Raw genomic sequence first — 19,811 nt, forward strand, 5'->3', positions numbered from 1 at the left:
CAAAATTCGACGGGCTTCGAGGTAATGGCGGGAGATTCGTGTGGAAGAATGGCTGGAGTTCCTTTAAGTGTTTGCGCCCTGAAGGTCTCGCGATAACATAATTTTCCCCTCTTGATTCTCAGTTCGGCGATTAAGGAGTTTGTATAGGTATCTCGAAGTAAATTCTTGAATTTAATCTACTTTAAAGAATGACCACATGTATTTATCGTTAATTAGACAAGACATATTGCTTCAAAATATTTCGAGCAAAGACAACGATCAAATATAAGAATAATAACTCTTGATTCAAGAGGTTGAACTGCGATCCAGAAACACCCCGAACACACGAATCTTGTCAAGTTGCCCAAAGTGAAGGCAGTTGGGATAACACATTCTGTCCCAGCTGTTATCTTTCGCGATATTAATTTGCAATGAAAGCAGCGCTGATATTTTACGAGAGTATCCTTCCCGGCGAAACGAAAATAAGGACAACGATTCCGACGATGATAATTAATTCCAACTTTCCCTGGAGCCCGAGGGAGCGGCTGGAACGAGTACAGCATTGGCGTAAAATCTGCCAACGTCGACGTGATTTTTGTCGTGGAAAAACGCCGTGACCCATATACGCCGTTATTCCTCGCGCGCGCCACTGTCGATATTAGAAATTCAAAGTCGTCGCATTTCCGTGCGCGTAAATCGGGACTGTAAAAGGTTGACGAGAACTGCTCGGGGATAACTCTAAATAAAGCTCGCGCTGATGAGAGTGGAGTCAAGCAAATGAAACACACGAACCGCGTCGCGCCGCACAGTGAGCTGGGTCGGCAAAGTGGGTGACATTTATTTCAACATACTTCACATTTATTTCAAAGAGTTATTATTTATTACTAACAAATCACCGATAATAAAATATTTTTAAAGAAAAATAAAGATTCATTCTTTATATACAGAAATATGGTAGACGAAAAGAACAAACGATTAGAAAATTGAATAGACACGAAATATATTAAAATGATTATCATTACAAAATAACAATTTTTGGACGAATTTTGGTGCAAATTTCATCCTGATACCTTCTGTGGTTGAGGAGTTACAACAAAATGTTACTTGTTTTTCCGATCCAGTTCATTGTGCGCCATTCCACGATGCCTTTTGTACGACTATCGCCTGCTGTTCGCGATAATGTTTTCCGTAAGCGTATACCAGATTCGGGAAAGTTCTTGCCTCGCCGCAGGTTAGACAAGCCGACGCGCGGCCGCGGACCACGATAAATCTCACCTCGTAATTTGTGTAATATCAACGAAAAAATAAACATACTCAACAAATAAATACGTCTCGAGTTCGGGCACGTCGAATTCAATTTACGCGGACCACCCTCGCGGGAAAACTATAGAGTGAGCTCATGTCCGCTTGTATACTGGTGTCTTGAATCGACAGATTTTAACCCTTTGCATTCCGTCGGTTCTGCTTTTTCTTTTTACTGGAAAAAGAAAACGGTCAAAAAAAACTAAGATACGTGCATCCACGAAGCTTCGAAACTTGTCTTCTTTTAAAGGAAACTTTAGGTTTTCGATGTAAAAATGAGGTTGAAAGTTGACTACATCGAAAAATGTTTTTTATTGACAAATATTCTGTGAATAAATGAGATGTATTTTTGTTTTAGATGTTTAAATTTTACGAAGTTTGTTTAATAATTATTTAGTCAGAAGTTTTTGAATATTGATATTCCGATCTCTTCTCGTGAGAATTGAGTTTCACGGTTTTCATACGTGTTTTAAACTATTATTTCACATATGCTTAGAACTTACTCTCGCGACATCTTTCTCTTTGTTTCATTTCTAGTCGTGTAATAACTGTCGTCAGCATAACGTACACACGCGTTACGATAATTACTCTTTACTCCGTTGTTTCGCCAGCGGCTTGTTACTTTGCTTTGTAATTTTTAACAGAGTTGTTACGGGCAGTGAATGGAATTAAAGCGACTCTGTCTTGATATTAACCAATGACGTTCTTTGTTGACATCGTAATACGAAGGATAAACAAGTTTAAATCCACTGTAAATCTCGAAGCAGATACAAGCTTTTATTTAAAATGGCATCAAAGAAAAATTTCTTTACCTGCTTTTATCGTACTTCTACAAATGAAATAAATCTACTTAAATTTTCCTACGCTGATGTCACTGTAAAGAGTACCTTCAGAAAACCAAGAACGCTATAAATTCATAATATCCACAATCGAATCACAAGATTGTGGTTCCACCCCTGGAGTGCGCAGAGATTTCGTCGAAACCGCACCGTCCACCTGTGTATATGGTCGCGTGTGTTCGTATTTCACGGGGAAATTTCACAACTTGTAACGTTATTAACGCGGCCTCGATAAAGCTATCTCCGCGGCGTAGTTTCGCAAGCCGCCGCCTTCCGGCGCATTTCCATGCATGGGAAATCGACTCCGGCATCGAGCCGGGGATATTTAAAATCCATCGGTATCCGACCGCGCGAAACTATCGTTGGTCGAATAGGCATTAATTATGCTCTTTGTTCGCAACGGAGCACCCGAAACCGCGATACTGTGCCGCAACCCCTAGAGCCACCCCTCTGAACCGCTCTCGTCCAGCAACGAAAGCATCGGCGCGCGCAAAACGATTTTGCATACGATAACGCAGAAGTTCAGCGGTCTTGGGCCGGGAGGTGAACGTTGTTGGCGTCTCGATATGGCAACGGTGACGAACAGTTCCAATCGAAACACTCCCGATCGTTTTCCGCCGGCGAACACGGTCCCGTCGAATTACAGCACTCTGTTTTTATGCGGCGCTTGCCCACGTAACAATTAAGTCTTTAAAGTTTCGGAACGTTCCGCGCCGCAGATAATTGGCTCGGTTTCGAGCGAGGCTCTGTTATTACGTTCGGATTCACGTGCAGTTCCCGCGAGTCACGATAGCTTTTCTGGAATCGCAGTTTAGCATAATGGGGAGACAAAACAGTACAATGGAACGGAGTAGAACTATTGTAGTCCGGGGGCACTGCTTAACGGTAGAGCCGAGGCAGCAGCGATCCGTTTCGGGTGTTTTATTTTACGACCATTGGCAAAGGTGCTTCCGAAAGGAGTTATTAAATAAAATCGTTTGCTGCGGAGTGAGTTTCAATATAGTATTAAAATTTTTATGAGACCGTAAAGACATTAAAAGGAAATTATTTCGGTAGAATATAGTTGTTCGGCAAATGTAATAAATCGATCAAAAGTAAGTGCTACTACGTAAAACTGCCCCAACAAAGCACAAATTTATATTACAACGAATAAAACAGCATTTAAGTTCAAATTCTACAACTTCACAAATCAAATTCACAGTGGTCCGATTGAAGCACGCCCGAACATGCTCCAAACTTTCAAATAAGGGTACGCGTACACAAAAGCGTGATATTCTCAGAAGACTTGTAGTGGCGCGCAAATCTCCCGACATTCATAAGCGCGAACTGGAACGGAAGCTCGCGAAATTTAAGTTCGTAATCGTAAAACGCGGTCGGAAGCCGCCGATTACGTTCCCCCGCGAAACCTCGGCATTCCTGTCTCTTTATTTGTTTCAAAAAATGCAATCGTGCGCGGCCCTCGTACGTTTTTCTACGTTACACACGGTGCTCCGTCCCCGTCCGGCTCGAAGCTCGACGTTTTACGACAATGTCTCCGCTCGAAGAATTGATAACGACCGCTTTATTATTCCGCGCCGCTATTCAAACCAGCGAGTCGCGGACTTTTGCGGCCGCATTGTTGCCCCCTTGTCTACAGCGGCCGGAGGGGCGAAAAGAAAAAAAAAATGAACGGAGAGGGAGAAGGAGGGAGTGAGAGAATCGTGAAAAGCCGGCCGCATTCGAGGCGCTTTGATAAACGCCGAGTGATGCTCTGGAAGCTTTTTAGGACATTATCCGCGGGAACACCTGTTACTGGCGGTAGCCTGAGCTCGCGCGTTTTAGCGAAAAAACCAAGCCCCGAGCGCCGCGGCGCTGTCGAGGGAAAGCAGGGATGATGGAATTCGCGGCGGGACGCGCGCCCATAGCCACAAGCTTATGGGATTGAGCAGTCTTAACATATATTAATCCAAGGATTGGCGCGGAGGAAAAGGACCTTCGATAACCACGTAATTCACGGGAAAGGAGATTACCGGGGGATGCGGGTTTTTTCGTTCCCACGGTAATTCCGAATGTTGTCTTGCTACGCTTTTACGAATTCATGTCGCTTCCGCCGGGAAAAACGCGCTCTCCACGCTTAAAAAAATCATGTGGCCACGTACACTTGGAAAATAATTTATTATTCTGTTGTTGAGATCATTCCTTCCTTTCTCTTTTGTGAAACGCTTTTCCGGAGTAAGAAGGAACAGGGGTGAACGTCATGAATTAATTGCGAATATTCAAGAAGTATACTAATTTATTAGATCGCCGTTGATAATTTTTTAAAAGGAATGTAGAACGTTTGAGATCGGATGGTATTTAACGTACAACAGAATTCCATCGAAAACCGTCCAGTGATCGCGCACTTTTCACACCGAGGGTTTGTAAAAGTGGTTAAATTCCCCTTTAACGTGGAAAATTTCAATTCATTACATGAGAATGAGATTACGAAGGGAAATATTTCCGGTAATAAAGTTGCACGGACCGCATGAATGTTGAACGCATCGCGCGATACCTCCGTAAATGTTAACCCAAGTGGACTTTCAAGCCCATTTTCAGGCGCGATCGTTCCCATGGCGCCTGTAACACGGTTTACAATTACTTTATCCAAGACATACATAACATTTAGCGACTCACGTTAAACACGGATGAAAGACGTTTGGTGGGTCAATTTTAACTTACGACTCCCCAGACAGGTCAGTTTATATCTACCGTACATAAACGTAACCACGATCTGGTAAATATTTCGAAAATAGAGATACTTTATGCATAACAATCCACGATTCCCCGTTTCGAGCAAACAGCAACACCGCCAAGATTAAATATAGCAACGCTCGCCCGCGGAAAAACCGTTCGTCGTTAATCAACAATTAATCTTGAACAAACGGCCGCGCCAGGGGGAAACCGGCAGGGTGGCAGCCTATTATTTATTAATTAAAATTTCCATAATCGTGTGGCCAGCGGTTTTCAGGCATTCATTCCGCTGATTAATTGCCGCCCTCCGGAACACTGTATCCCCCTATCGCGATCTAGCAGCGCCGGTTTTGTCATTCCAGATCATAAAACTCCGTAATGACGGCGAAGTTTCGAGTTATAGAGAGAACTTCCCGCTCTTGCGGCGCGATCCGCCGATGCCGATGCACAGATTGAACGGGGAAGGTCGCTGCAATATGCAACTTGGCTTCTCAATTTCTTCAGCGGCGCTTTCACGCATGGAATGGAATCCAATCGGTGGCCTACATATCCGTTCGACGCTCCGCGTCACGACAGAATTTATATACGAGGAATCTATATAATATCCTAACGTCACTTCTCGCGACGACCCTCTTCCTCGTCTCCTATTTCGGAGGAATTCATCCCTTTGCACAGGAAGCTTCTACCGGAGGGACGTGAAATTATCCATTTTAATAAAACCCTTTTCCCGGTGAGAAGTGGAACAGCGAGACGAAACACTTTATTATCTAGCTCGAGGTACTGCTCAGCTGAGACTGTGGAAGTTTAGTAATATCCGCCGTGCACTCATGAAAATTCTGAACAGTGGATTATATTATTTCACATTACATTTCAGTTGTATTATTTCATTTATTGTATCAAGGCACGATAATGTCAAACGAATTTCATTACTTTGACCATCGAAGAATATATTCCTTTCCAATTGACCGCTTTCTAAATACCGTTGAGAACTTCTAAAACCTTACTGCACAATTCTCAGTACATCCCAAATCCACTTTACAATTCCAGAAACAAATTGCAAACCAAAATTCCTTCTCTTATCCACGCGTCTAGCAGTGCGACCACGTTCAAACACGAACAAACGTTTGATCAAAGACACCGGGAATCGTTCTCGGCGTGAAAAGAATGTCAGTCGCTCGTCCTTAAGTCTCGTCCCACTTCTCAGCGGCGGGTTGATACGATATTCCCACGGAAGACAATATATTACGCGCGATAACGCGAGTGCGAAAACGAGAAAGAGTTGTTCTCCCGTAACTTAGTTGAACTATCGCTGATTCCGAGATATTTGCTCGGGATTACTCCTTCGTTTAACTTCCGTGCGCCAGCGGCGGGGACGGGTTAGGTGTTCGCCGCGGGAGAACCGTTCAGTGTCGTCGCGCGCGCGTGTGTGTGCGAGAAGGGTGGGAACTGAATCGGGAAAGCAGAGAGGCAGCGAGGGAACGATACGCGGAACGAGGCGCACGGAAAGACAGAGGGGAAGATATGTAAACGTCGTCTTGTTCGTGGTACGACGTCGTGCTCCGGAAACGTTCTCGCGGAGCGAGTCGACCGGTGTGGGTAGATGGGCCCGTGGAAATAGGCAAGGGAAGAAGTTGGATGGCGGCGAAGATGAGAATTGGGAAGTAACGCGCGAAACTTCAACGCGAACTCCTCGTTCTCCGGGCACAGGTCCCTGCGGGTAAACGAGGAAAGTAGCGTTTTCGCGAGGGGCGAGCGGGGGTGGACGCCGAGACTCCGCGGCCGACGCGGGCGGCTACGCTTCTCCGTCTATTCCCCAGTCAGGTATCTCTTGCCGCGGAGGGGTGAGGCGGCGGCGGGCAGGGGCTCCTACATGACCGGAACTCGAATGTCGCTCCAGATCTCGCCGCGATGCCCGGAATTTACGATCATTAGAGTCTAGTCGAATCTTGGAAGCCAGGATAACAAGAACGCCGAGATGGTCGGTCGCGATTAACGAACGGACCCGGCGGAGGTTAGTTTTACGGACTTCGGTATCGGACCCGGAACGCCGGCCAATTTGTTCCGTGGAACGTCGGACTGACGTGACGATCGTCGGGAAACAACTGGCAACACGGAGGATTTCAAGAGCGAACGAGATATTTTAATCCCGGGTTTCCTGAGTTCTGCTGCTGAACGATAAGCGGGCTGATTGTGGCTAACGAAATCATGGGATCGGTGTTTACAGTAGTATCGTTCGATGCTGAAGACATGGGAGACCGTGTGCACTGTTTTCAGTCAGGCTTTAAATACAAAGTTTCAAAGAATCGGAAAACTGGAGGATTGTTCATTTTTCATTGTACAACCTGGCGTGTAATACAGGATCACGAGAGGATCACCATCGCCGCTACCAAAAATGACTGGCTCAAGCCCTGACGTTGAAATATCTGCTCATATACCCCGGAGGCAAAGAAAAACCCGAACTCGTCGTAACGTTAGAAAATTCAATTAAATTTAAAAGTATCTTCGCCATTCGCTAACTTCGTTTTCTCTCCTTCCTCCCGGGACGTACCTGACCAGAACTCAAACAACTGTTCTCGACCCGGTCGACGACGTGTACTTGTTAACAGAAGCTGTCCGCGATAACGTACCACTTACGCGTCGGCTTGTAGCCTGCGCGTCGCGTCGCGCACGTACGACAGGAAATTAGAGCCGGCGATATAGAGAAGGTACGCTAGAAGGTAGGGAAGGGGCTGCCGTAATTTAAGAGCTGAAAGTAAGCGGCAATCTTAACTGGCTCGAGGCGGCCGGCAGTGGAACTCGCGAATGGTAGCGACAAGTCATGCTAGCAACCGGGTTGCACGTGAACGATGATGATCCCGCTGCCTTTCTGCGCGGTTTCTTTAACTGTTCCGCGATTACCGGGGATTAAATTAAAGCACCGAGGCACGGCGATAGCAGAAATAAGGTTTCAGCAACCGGTTCCTCGGTTAATGTAGAGTCCGACTGCCAGAGGAATCTTGTTCGCGATAGCTGTCACGATCGAGCAGGACGATCTCGAATTAAGAAGAAGGCACGCCGGGGTTTATGATCGAACGAACGCTCCTAACGTGAACTTTCCGCGCGCACGCCAACGCGAAAGAATTTGCCGTGCATCAAGATTCGCCCCCGTCGGCGAACGGGCGAAAGTTTAAATTAACTTGCAATATCGGGTGGCTGTTAACCGCGCCAACTCCGATTCCAGGCACAGCCGCAGACATAATAGTTGCATTATCGCTGCCAACGGGTATTTCCTAGCTGGCATTTAGGGCCAAGATGATCGGACAGTTTAAACGTTCGGGCCAACACTTAATCGATCGACCTGCGGCGGTTTATCAGAGCGATAGAAACGCGACCCGAAAATCCGAGCGCGAAACTTTGCCCGACGGTTTATGGAACTACGGCGCTCTCGGGGATAACAAAAGCGGGCGTCAAAATTCTTTTATTTCCCTTTTTTCGATCCTCTCTCGTTGTATTTCTGTCACTCGGCGTGAAACCAATGAATGATCTCCGCGCAGTGAAAGCTGTTTCTACTCCAAGAGCTTCGAAGCGTTCCCTTCTCTGCTTTATGAACCCTATCTTTCAGGCTCGCGCACATGGCGGTCGTCTGTACTCTCGCGTTTTTTATTTTCTCGGACCAACGCGGACGAAACCAATGGAAAAGGAATGGAAAGCGTTGTTTGCTCTCGCCGATCTTCCCCGCTGTTGAATCGAAGTTCCGTCGAGGGGAAGATTGATTCTTCATTAAACGAAATTCGCGCAATTTCCTCGCGATATCTGATCGTCGGCGAGAGAAAAGAAAAAAATGAGAATGTCGCTCGATAAAGAATTCCGGGGCGACACGAAAGAAACCGGGGAGACCCGTTCGATTACTAGCCCCCGGATCATAAATCATAATCGCATTCCGCGCACGGAACCCCGGTAAACCTCGTTACGAACTATAAACTTCCGTGTGTGACTTTGATGTAACGCCGCGATGTGTACGTTCCGGCCGGGCTACCGGGTGAAATCGTTCGCCGGATCAGTTTTATTAATGATGGAGCCACAGATCGCGATCGGCAAGACTATGACAACCCCGTCAACTTTCGCAAGATTAATGTCGCTTGTTCATTGCGTGAGAGACGAGCTCGCGAGCGCGCGCGCGAGCGAGCGTCTCCCGTTCTCTCCGACCTTTTTTCCCCTTTCTCCTGTTTCCTTTGCAGCGAGACCGGCCACGAGAAACCGGGTCGCGGTACAGCTCGCTTTTTGCATATAAAACCGCAATTAATGATAATGGAAATTGTTTCCTCGGCAGAGCTGTAACGCATAATCGTTATAAGCCCGGCTTAATCTGACCATTCGGTGTTTCAATAAAGAACACGGCCGGGGACTTTGCTGCCGCATTCTGCGACCGTGAGATTCGTACGCTCGCGACCGCGACAAAGAAAACCCTCGCGAAGGATCGAACGATTAACCGGCAGTTTCCGCGTCGATGACGCGGGAACGCCGTTTCGGGAATTTCTCGCGACGCGACCGGCGTCAATTAAAAGGTGTTGCGTCCTTCTTTTCTCTCGTCGCTGCGAGGAACAAAACCGTGGAGCGCTATATCGTCGCGTTTGTAATTACCGTTCGGGGTCCTTTTTCGAATTGTATCGCGATCCCCGCTGTACTATAGAGCTCGCTGACAATGGACTGGCTCGTTAATAGCGACAGACAAAAAAGGCGAAATAGAACCGAGACGTCGGAAAATGAAACGATCGTTGGATCGTTGACCGCTGCTCTTTATAATTGCGTTGCGAGCCTTCAGTGATATTTCCATAGAAAGGAAATACAGCGCTGACCCAGTTAGCCCTTTCTTTTGTGATTCATTTCGCGACTGGTCTCGCGAGAGTTGGTTTAGTTTCTATGGTTGTTCTATAAGCAAAAATGTATTTATTGTAACTGTCTTTGCACAGTGGATGTTCAATGTTCACGACATGAATTGAAGAATACGCGTATTCATGAAATTCAATCTAAAGTCCTGAATATAATCTCGTACTTAACCTAAAATTTAATATTATGAACAAATAAGTTTTAGTGATTGTTGCGCAAGATTGTAAGTTCAGCGTACTTACAGCGAGTGCGCCGAGGTAATTTGAATATTTAAATTTTCGTGCGCATTCAGCGAGGAATGTGTAACACGAAAACGGTAAGAAGATCATTTGCATTCGTGCAAAGGGCATGAAACATGAAAACAGAACAAGTTCATAAAAAATTTCATTCTCCGCGAAAACAATGAACAGAATTGGTTCCCCGGTTATGAGAACAGCATAACGAGCAGCAACCGTTGGATTTCTAATTATTTTTGGGTCGATATTCGGAAATTATTTGAGGAATGTTGAAATCGGAACATGCCGAACTAGCTAATTTGTTCTGCATTTCTAAATACTCGCGCGAAAATAGTCCAAAGTATCACGTCGAAATGTAGAACAAATCCTGAAATGGAATGCAAATAGATTCACTAATAAAGTTCTCCTTCAAAGGATAGTAAAAAAGTTCTTGTGCAGCGTAGGTTATTATATTCATTAATTAGTATTGCGTGAGTGGCCGGCTATTGAGAAATATTTAACGTTAGAATAGGAATTAACTGCGTAATCACCAGATCAACGGAAGTGCCGGACAAAGGTACTGGATTAGTATGAGACCGGACAGAGTGCAAGAGGCTTTCGGTAGTAACGAACCAATCGATAGAAGGGCTGATTTGCAAAATGCGTGCAACCGAGTTCTGTAAGAACGCGGCTTAAAATTGCATGACCGGCTATTTCTCCGCCGAACGTCCCTTTTCCGGCCACGGCGGACCGCCCCCTCGCCCCTCCACCTAAATACGATCGCTTCCGCTTTACATTAGCTTATTTTGTATGCAGGTAATTTACATGTCTAACGGTCACGATAAAATTGGTTAACGCTGTTCCGAGCTTGTGAGCGAACGCCACCTAATTTAAGCTTCGGTGTAAGCAGTTAAGCTCCGTGGCCGATTTTGTAATATATGTTGGTACGATTTAATAGCGGCGAGCTTATTCCCTGTACATAAACCAGTCGCCGCTCCGGGAACCTCCGTCGACGTACTTTTAATCCAATTTTACAATCGGCCGATTGTTATCGCGGCAACGATTCGATAATCATTCATCGAAACACCGCGGTTTCTGACGGTTCGCTCCACTGTCGCAACGAGTTTTAACCCTTTGAGTGCTATTTATAACGGCTAATATTCTTTCGAAAATTCCCATGAAATTTTATCGAGAAACGCTTGGCTCATGGAAAATCTCTATAAAATTTGTACTATTTATATCAATGTGCTAAAACCTTTACAAAGTATAGTAAACATTTTCATCTTTTGATGGCCGTGTTATTTGCAGAAACTTTTAACGTCGCTCACATTGCCACCAATATTGGCACTCGAAGGGTTAAGCAACAGCGTAAAAACGTATGAAAAGGTGTGTTCCTCTTCATAGACATCGTTTAATCTCCAGCTGGATAACGGAATGTATGTGCACCGAAAAAGAACTGCACGTACTCGTTGAAAAAAAATATTTCGCATACGCTGATTTTTTCATTCTGGGAGATCTTCGGCTATTCATGTTCGTGGATTTTACATATCCGTCGTTACCGGCCACGCAAACAACGCATTCACATCTGATTAAAACTATCCGGTGCCTCCAGGGATTTTTTTAATATTCGAATTCTATGCATTCACTCGTTTTAGATGTATTTTCGACGGGATCCTTATAATACGTTCGGCGAATATTGATCTACCGCGGCGCGGCTATATGAAGCTTTTTCTCTCCGATTCGTTCTTGCCGAGTTAACGAGATCTGCGCATCGACCCACTTTCTTTTGTACAACGAAATTAGCGTGGAGCAGCTGAACGTACCACCGCGCGATTTTTTCCTTTGTCGGCCGCGTACAAATAATTTCTGCACGTTGATGCCGTTTATCGAGCCGCCGATTAGCCCTCGAGCGAATTCTTTTGCGGACGCGTAACGGGACATCGCGATTATTACAGAGTCGCGAATGAGAATCGGAATCGGACAGTATGGAATAACCTGGCCACGATTACTCTTTTAAAGAAAAGCCATAAGCACACTCGAAAATCGTGATAAACAGAATGGCCTTAGCCCACGTTCAAGAGAAAAAGCAATTTCAGCTGGCAGTCACACGTTAATTACAACCGGAACGATTTAACATTTTAAATTACAATACACTCCGCGGAATCTCCCGCGGAAATACCATTTCCACTTTAATTCAGACCTAACGCCTTTTTAATGGAGCCGCATAATAAACTTTAATTTCCGAACCGCCCTCGGAACTTTCTTTCGGTAAATCTTACTCGGGATGCCTCTCGCCCTGGGAACCAGTTCTTCAGCGTAGTCATTACGCGAATAAAATTGCGAGCCGCGTTTGTAGTGGCTAATATTCAATTCAATATTTTCACGCGATGTCTACAAGAAAAGATTTCCATAAGGTTGTCCGGCGAAAAGTGATTCGAGGACCCTTTTCTCGAAGCTAGCCTTTTTCCCCGCGGCATTTTGCTTTCGTCATTTCGCCAGGAAGAAGTTACGGCCCGGCGATGCTTATCCAATTTAGCGTCAAGCGTGGCGTCGATAACTTTTACAGCGCGCAGGAAAAGTCGCCCTCGCAAGGAAACACCGATGAAGTTTCTTCCGGCTACAGCCACGACTAGTAACGTGTCCAACAGCTTAATCTTCGACTAATCCGCGCGCTCCCGCCACGCCACGCCGCCGAGGAATTAGAGGTAATCCGAAACACGAGTTTAATGGCCAAGTCCTCATACAATCACAAACTGAATGTTTACAGGATAATACGTAAACAAATTCACGGCTTTCAACGGACCACTCGAGCGCGGACGTTTATCCGTGAAACTTGATCGATTGAAAAACAACCCTCTTCGCGGAGGGGGATGTGTTGCCATAAATGTTGGGATTGGGAGAAATTAATTGCCAATTTGTATTTGTAACTTCGAGGTTTTGAGAGATGATACGTATACGTTTGTAAATATGAAGCTATTAACTGAAGTATTATGAAACAATTGGGAGAGCGATTGGAATGTTGGGTAACGGTTATATCACCTAAATTGGAATCTACACATAAACGGCAATCATTGTGAATAAAAAATATGATAAAAAGGATCCATATTCGAGGATATATTTTCTGAAATATCAAGATCGTCATTGTTATGTTCCCGTGCGTTTAGTTGTCTCCAGACGAAGAAGCACAAATTTTAATCCGTGAGAAGTAATTACCAGTTGTATAATTGCATTTATGTTTCAGTAAGTGGAAATTACAGCGAACATTTCTCGTGACACTTTGTTTCCACTCTTCGCGCTGAATAAAACAAGAGGTAATTCACCGTTCCGATCGGGTTCATTTGATCGCAAAACGATTTCATTAAAACTAAAATAGTTCGATAATTTAATTTCACCGTGTCGCCGTAATTATTCCAATTTCTCTCCAGCAGCCAATATCCACGTTTCCCCTGCGTTTTCCCCGACCAGTTGCGGCCATTCGCTACGGCACTAACATCCCGAATATGGACTGCATTACCGAGTCACGAATGTCTTCAGAGGGAATTCGATTCCCAGATTGGAAACATCCGAAGAAGGAGGGAAGGGAGCCAATTTTGACGGTCGCTTCTCCGAATCGCGCCATTCTCCTTCTTCCATGTCCTTGTCCCCTTCTCTGCGCATTTGATACCTTATCGCGCCGTTTGAAAGGGACATCACGGACGAAAATGAAGGGGACGCTGATTGGAAAGCATTCGCGGCGCGATTGATCGCGGCCAGATCCCGAGAACGGGGAGGATCAGGGATTCCGGCGTCGATAAAAGTATCCCCGGTGTCTGGCCGTACTGAAGTCTTCTAGGTAAAATGTCAGTTCGCGAGTTCTCGGCCGATTGGAAAACTTAAGGGCGAAACTTCCGCGGAACTGTCATTAGTTATCGAGGCGTGGGGCGCGGCGCGTGGTCTGGCGGTAGGCTGTGCACAGGGTTCCGTTCAATCCCGACCGTCCGGCTCCCTTTAACAAACATGTTGACAACGGTTGGATTGGCGGCCGCCGAAAAACGGGGGAGAACAGGCATCCGCGTAATTGGAAGTCGCTTTACCGCCCTCCATCTCGATTACGTCGAAAGCAACTTCGACTATGGTTGCTGTTGCGGCATGCTTAGTTAGATTGATGTCTCCGTAATGCCCGCAGAGGGATCGACCAACGGAGAAAGAAAGACATTCCAGAAAAAATGGTCCTATCCCATTGGGCGATTGATTCGATTCTACTGTCTCCTAGCCGAAAACAATCAGGAGACTAAACCTTCATCGATTAGTGTCAGTGATGATTTCTTTCGTTTGGAAGATTAAATACAATCTATTTCGACTGTTGTATTAAAAATTGTACCTTAACCTTTTGTGTTTGTGATGTCTTTGTGAAGGAAAGCTTTTACCGTTGTCTGGAAAACGGTAGAGGGTTAAAGGAACGCAGAGGGTAATGGGACAAATAGACCGAACCGTTCGCATCGAAAAGAAGAAAAATCCAAACTGCGAGGTGATCGTTCCGTTCGTTCTAGCCGTCTCTAAATGACCGAGCAACGCACCCCCGTTTAGCCGGGGCCGGCAGTTTTACAGAGAAAATCGAATTCTCGGCAATAATTGTCTCCAAACGTATGTAATCTGGTACTCGAAGGGAGGCCCGCGGAATCTCCTTCCACGCTGATTCGATTTCCCGTCGCTCCGGATAGTAGCTTCCGGCGAAATCCCCCTGGCGCCCTCTGCTACGACGCTACGTGTGTACGGATCCACCCAATAAGATCGTCAGCGCACCTGGCGACTCTCCCATAGCCCACCCTACCGCGTCCCCTCCTTTCGCTCGGCCCTCTCCTCGTCACTCCCAAAGGCATCGGTCAAATTCGATTTTCCTTTTACACCGAACCGAACCATTCGGAATAGCGATCAGTTCTAGTGCCGAGGGAGGACCTTATTCAGGAAGTTCGCGTTGGCTACTATAGGACCGGGCAGCCAGTCAGTCAGTCAGCCAGCCAGCCAGCCAGCCAGCCAGCGAGCCAGCGAGCCAACCAGCCGGGGAGTGAAGTGGTAAACTAGATACGGCTACAGATAGGAAGGGAATAGAAGCAGAACCGGGTCAGCTAGCCAATCCCCTCTGCAAGGCACACCAATCTCCCTACCGGTAACATTCAACGTGCACATCCTCGAGCGGCCGCGTACATCCCTCTACCCCATCTTTCTACCTTTCCATATCCCTCCCCTTTTCCGTACACCCTCATCCTTCTCTGTTTTTCCGCATTTTCTCTCCTCAATTTCCCCGTTTTCCATTCGCTTGCCCGAATATGTACGTACGAATCGCACTTACTCTCGACCAACTCCCTATCTCCAGTCGATTCTATCTTCCACCCCCCTCCTCTCCCTTCGTCATCGCACTCGGCAGGATTCCACGTGAAAAAGTGACTGCGAGGGTGCCCTCCACCCGCCCACCCTCGCAAGCCAGCCCTCCGCTAGATCCACAGAAAAACCGGACTGCGAATCTTGCAAAGTGGAAACTCCCGGTAACGTCGATTCACGTAGCCAGGAGCCGGATTGCATAATGCTCCGTCGGAAAATCCTCGTCGGGGTCGCCGCATCAGCCTCAAAGGGGACTCCGTCTAGCGCGTCGCGGAACTTTTGCGGTTTCTATCGTCGACGACGTCTAACCGGGAGGAGGTTCGCCGACGCGGCGACTGACTGCTACCGAGGCTCCCGGTGCGGCTGGCCGCGGACGGTGACGCGCATCGGGGAATTTATCGGATGCGAAGGGACACGATGACTGTTTACCTCGTCGTGGCGCGATCTCGGGAACACGCGAGGCGAAATTGGACCGAGCACCGCTATCTTCGTCGGGTGACTGAATATTTCTTCGCGCGACCGAGTCGACTGGGGGCGATCTGTTGCTGCTGCGACCCTTTCGCATACCGACTTAGACGAAAGTATCGTTGTGATCAGATATTTTCGAAGGCGGATGGAATATATAAATATTTGGTTATGTTTACCGCTTCAAAATTGGAATTCGAAATTTATATAACGAGAAACTGAAATGTTTTCACGACATCAATTACAAACAAAATATGTTTCTTAGTATTAAAAGTTCATGTCGGACAATTGGAGACACCGAATTTCTCCGGAAAGTATCTTCGATACGAATACAGTGTCACCGCGATCAAGACAGAGGAAGAATATTACCGAATCGATTTTCAACGGGAAAATTTCAAGAGCGAACGTGACGAAGCTACCGCGGACAGCGCGCGTCCCGTTGACACTTCTGAGACAATTAGCCGGCCAGAAATTGGAACAATTATACAAGCGTTACCGTGGGCCAAACTAATGTTCCAAAATAATTGAGGCGGATGGGAGAGCGCGCGGGCGGAAGCCTTTGTGCCGCGAAGTACCATCGCGTTTGAAATTCCCGGCCGGGCCGGGCTCCCGCGAGTGATTGCGCCGGTACCCCGTTCCCCGCACTAACGAAATAATTACTAGTTTGCATAACTCCGTCGCGTGATTCGCGTCCCACGGCCGGGCCGCGTCTAATTATGAAAAATATACGGTTCGACGAGGCCCGAAACGTCACGCGTTTCCTCTTCGCGTAATGAACTAATTATGGCGGCGCGCGGGGAGCCGAGCAGAACTCGCGGATTACGAGGCCGAAGACCGTGTGTGTTCCCAGACAACGCGTTGCCATCCGCGGAGCCTAATTTCACGTACCGCTGACGAGAGACAGTCTGCATACTAAGCCCAAAGGAGGACCGGTCGCGCGATATTAATATGCGATCGAAGCCCTCCTCTTCCGCGTAAGCCGGTTACGACGGAGCATACCGCTTAATTTGATGTTCATTCGATTAATCCGACCCGGTCGTCGGTAGAAATAACAATGGCGCCGAGCTCTCCCTCTATCTCTGTCTCTGCGGATCGGTATTGACGATTCGACGCGCGCCGCTCGATACTCGTCGCGCCGCGTTTACGTACACTCCGTAGGTGTAATTGGACGGGGAACCGACGCCTGCTTTTCAAATTCTTTCTCTCTTCCCGCTGCGTAACCGTCCGAATGTCGTTTCATTGTCAAATTGTTGTGTGCAGGGGGGATTCGGAAGTCGATCTTAAAATGCTTTTTCCTTCGTTCGTAGGTGTCTCGCGTGTCACGGAGACGGGTAACATCACGATTATCTGTCTCGCCGGAAAGGTTGAACAACGATCAGGTGAAACATTGTGGATAAAAGTATGTGGACGATCGTGGAACGTAATTCTCGCAGAGATAGTCGCTTTTAAATAATGTCGGTCGGAGAGGTGTGATTTACGCGTTCACCGAACAATGGAGCCGATGCGTCCCTATTGAATATAATTTTCATAAAAAAGGTGGCTCGCACGGATAAACTTCATTCAGCGTTTCCAATCTACATACAAGTCGCGGCGGAGTTATCTGGCGAGGTTGAGAGCCAGCGAGCCGGGAGGCAGCACGATTTTCTTTTCAAAACAAGGGCTCGCCATACATTCCTGGCCCCCGATCGCCGATAACCTTGTACGAGAGCGCGCGGCGCACCGAGTGTTCGCAGGCCCATTTAAAGTATCTCGGGGTCCACCTACGGATTCAGCGGTTCCTTTCGCGGGGGCATAACGCGGGGTTAGGCAGGGCCCGAACGTGACACGTAAAAATATCATGCGGGGTACCGATACATCACGCGATCAGATAAACGGAACAGGGGAATGGGCTCCGACTTCGTCGTTTGTCGTCCGCGATAGAATCTCGATGGCAGCGCTAAGCGGTGGCTCGCTTTATTTTTGCACCCAACTATTTTGATGACTCAACTGTTAGACGGACGCGTACACGGACCCGACGACGCACGGGGGCGCGCCCGTTGCCCCTTCGCAACGGATTACGGAGATCGAGATCGCGCGGGACAGGGCCGAACCGTTTTTCTAAAACATCGTTAGCGGCCGCGTGAGCCAGATCGGACCTCGAGACAACGGGATTCTGAAATCTTCATTCTTATGATCCTAGACCCCGCGAGGAATTAACGTGTTCCCTGTCGACGACAACTTGAAAATTATGCGATACCCTGGGCGTCATCGGTGTTGGTCTTGTTAGGGGATTGTAGCGTTGTTAAAGGATTTCGTGTACGATGAACATGGGTAGGAAGATTGTGAAGATAGAAGACTGGAGGTACGGAATATATAGTTCAGAGAGATGAAGGAACAAGGTGTGTAATCTGAACGAGGAATTTGTAACAATTATTGTTACAACGGTTTATAGTCTTCTAGTGAATGAGAAGAGAATAGGAATATCGTGGCGTATGTAACAAACACGAGATGAAATATAGCGTTTAGCAACTGTTTTTAAGTACTCTTTTCAAATCTGTAAGAATATTAAACTGTGATGTAGCTGAAAGGTCAAAATTTTAAATAACTCGTTCAGCGACGATACATCATTAATATTATTAACAGTGTATTTTTTGGTGATGTAAGTATTAACTGTTCACCAGTCGCGGTTATCGTATAATGACTTTATTGATAAAGCAATCCTATTCTGGGTATTTTCTGGGTATATTCTCGCCTCCCCGCGAAAATTTAACGTGACAGTCTCGTCAACGTTTCTCTTCAACTTCGCCAGGCAATATTTGCGCTGCACGCGTTGATTATTTACACGTACACAGAACGCGAATATTCATCATCGGACCGACGCGAGTCGTCGCTACGTTTTGGGTACACGTCGCGGGACGTTAATATCGACAGCCTCGAATGATATTGACACGCGAAACATTAACCCGTATAATTATTCCTTAGCCGAATTCCGACACCGTCGCTGGCAGGTGCACTAAATACCGAGAGACACCAGCGCGAATAATTTCCACTTTGTTTGCTCGCGATATAACGAACAATCCGTAAACAAATACCCGTTCCATTCGCGGCATGTTACTCTAATTTCCACATAAATGATCAACGGAAAGAATCTCTATCTCGTTAACGGATAAATTGAAATGAAATCAATACGAACATGCAAGCTTCGAACACAGAAACCCTAAGGTTTATTTACTATTCATTCACCATTTATTTGCCGGTTTGCCATTTCAATCCAAAGGGACTGGCGCAGGAGAATGAAATGCAAATATTGGTGTACCTCTCCAAATTGAAATATTCGACAAACGGAAAATCACCATTCTCAAAAATCTGTCAACGCAGAATCTGAATCAGTTATAATCAATAATAATTTTCTGTATCTTAATTAAATCTCCGGCTCGCGAGCCCCTCGTTATTAGGGCTCGTTTGCACCGGATACTTGAAAACAGTTCGAAGACACGGTACACTTTAACTGCATATCAATAGCCCCATTATCGAGGCGAGCCAGCCCTTTAGGAGCTCGACGGGCGCAACGCAGACCGCTCGTGCCTAGCCTCGCAACCATAAATCGTAGGCTCCGCGGCGGGCGAATCGCAACACGAGCGTAATCTCTTTTACTTCGGGTTAAGCCCGTGCCGAGTAGCAGGCCGCCGCGGCGGACGGCTCTATCGCGCGATCTACTTCTGAGTTAATTACCGTCGAAATAAAGAACTGGGTCGACCGTTCGGAATCCCGGGAACGAAAACGACCGGCGATAACGAGTCCATCCCCGTCCGGAGCCGATAAAACGTAAACGCCGACGCCGTCCGCGCATATCGAGGCATGACGCTCCGCTGGACCGTGACTCGGCCCGATTAGCCAACCGTGAACAGTTGAATTCCTGTCACTTTCGCTGATATTCGAGTCCAGCCCTCTCGATCGTTGATTAACGGGTGTTAATCGTAGAATCCTACTATCGTACACGAATAATAACTCAATATCTTCGGTTGCAATAATCGCATGATACTCGACGAAACGTTCATTTCCGATTGCCCTTCTTAACCGAGATTTTGTGTGACTTTCC

General features: G+C 46.8%; 1 protein-coding gene across 1 annotated transcript in view; it reads right to left on the reverse strand.

Moving 5' to 3' along the window:
- Positions 1-19,811, reverse strand: part of olf413 (DBH like monooxygenase olf413) — a 206,636-nt gene that overhangs the window by 35,514 nt on the left and 151,311 nt on the right. The gene's annotated exons all lie outside the window — the stretch shown is intronic.

This window comes from Nomia melanderi, chromosome 5 (assembly GCF_051020985.1).
Source record: "Nomia melanderi isolate GNS246 chromosome 5, iyNomMela1, whole genome shotgun sequence".
NCBI lineage: Eukaryota > Metazoa > Arthropoda > Insecta > Hymenoptera > Halictidae > Nomia > Nomia melanderi.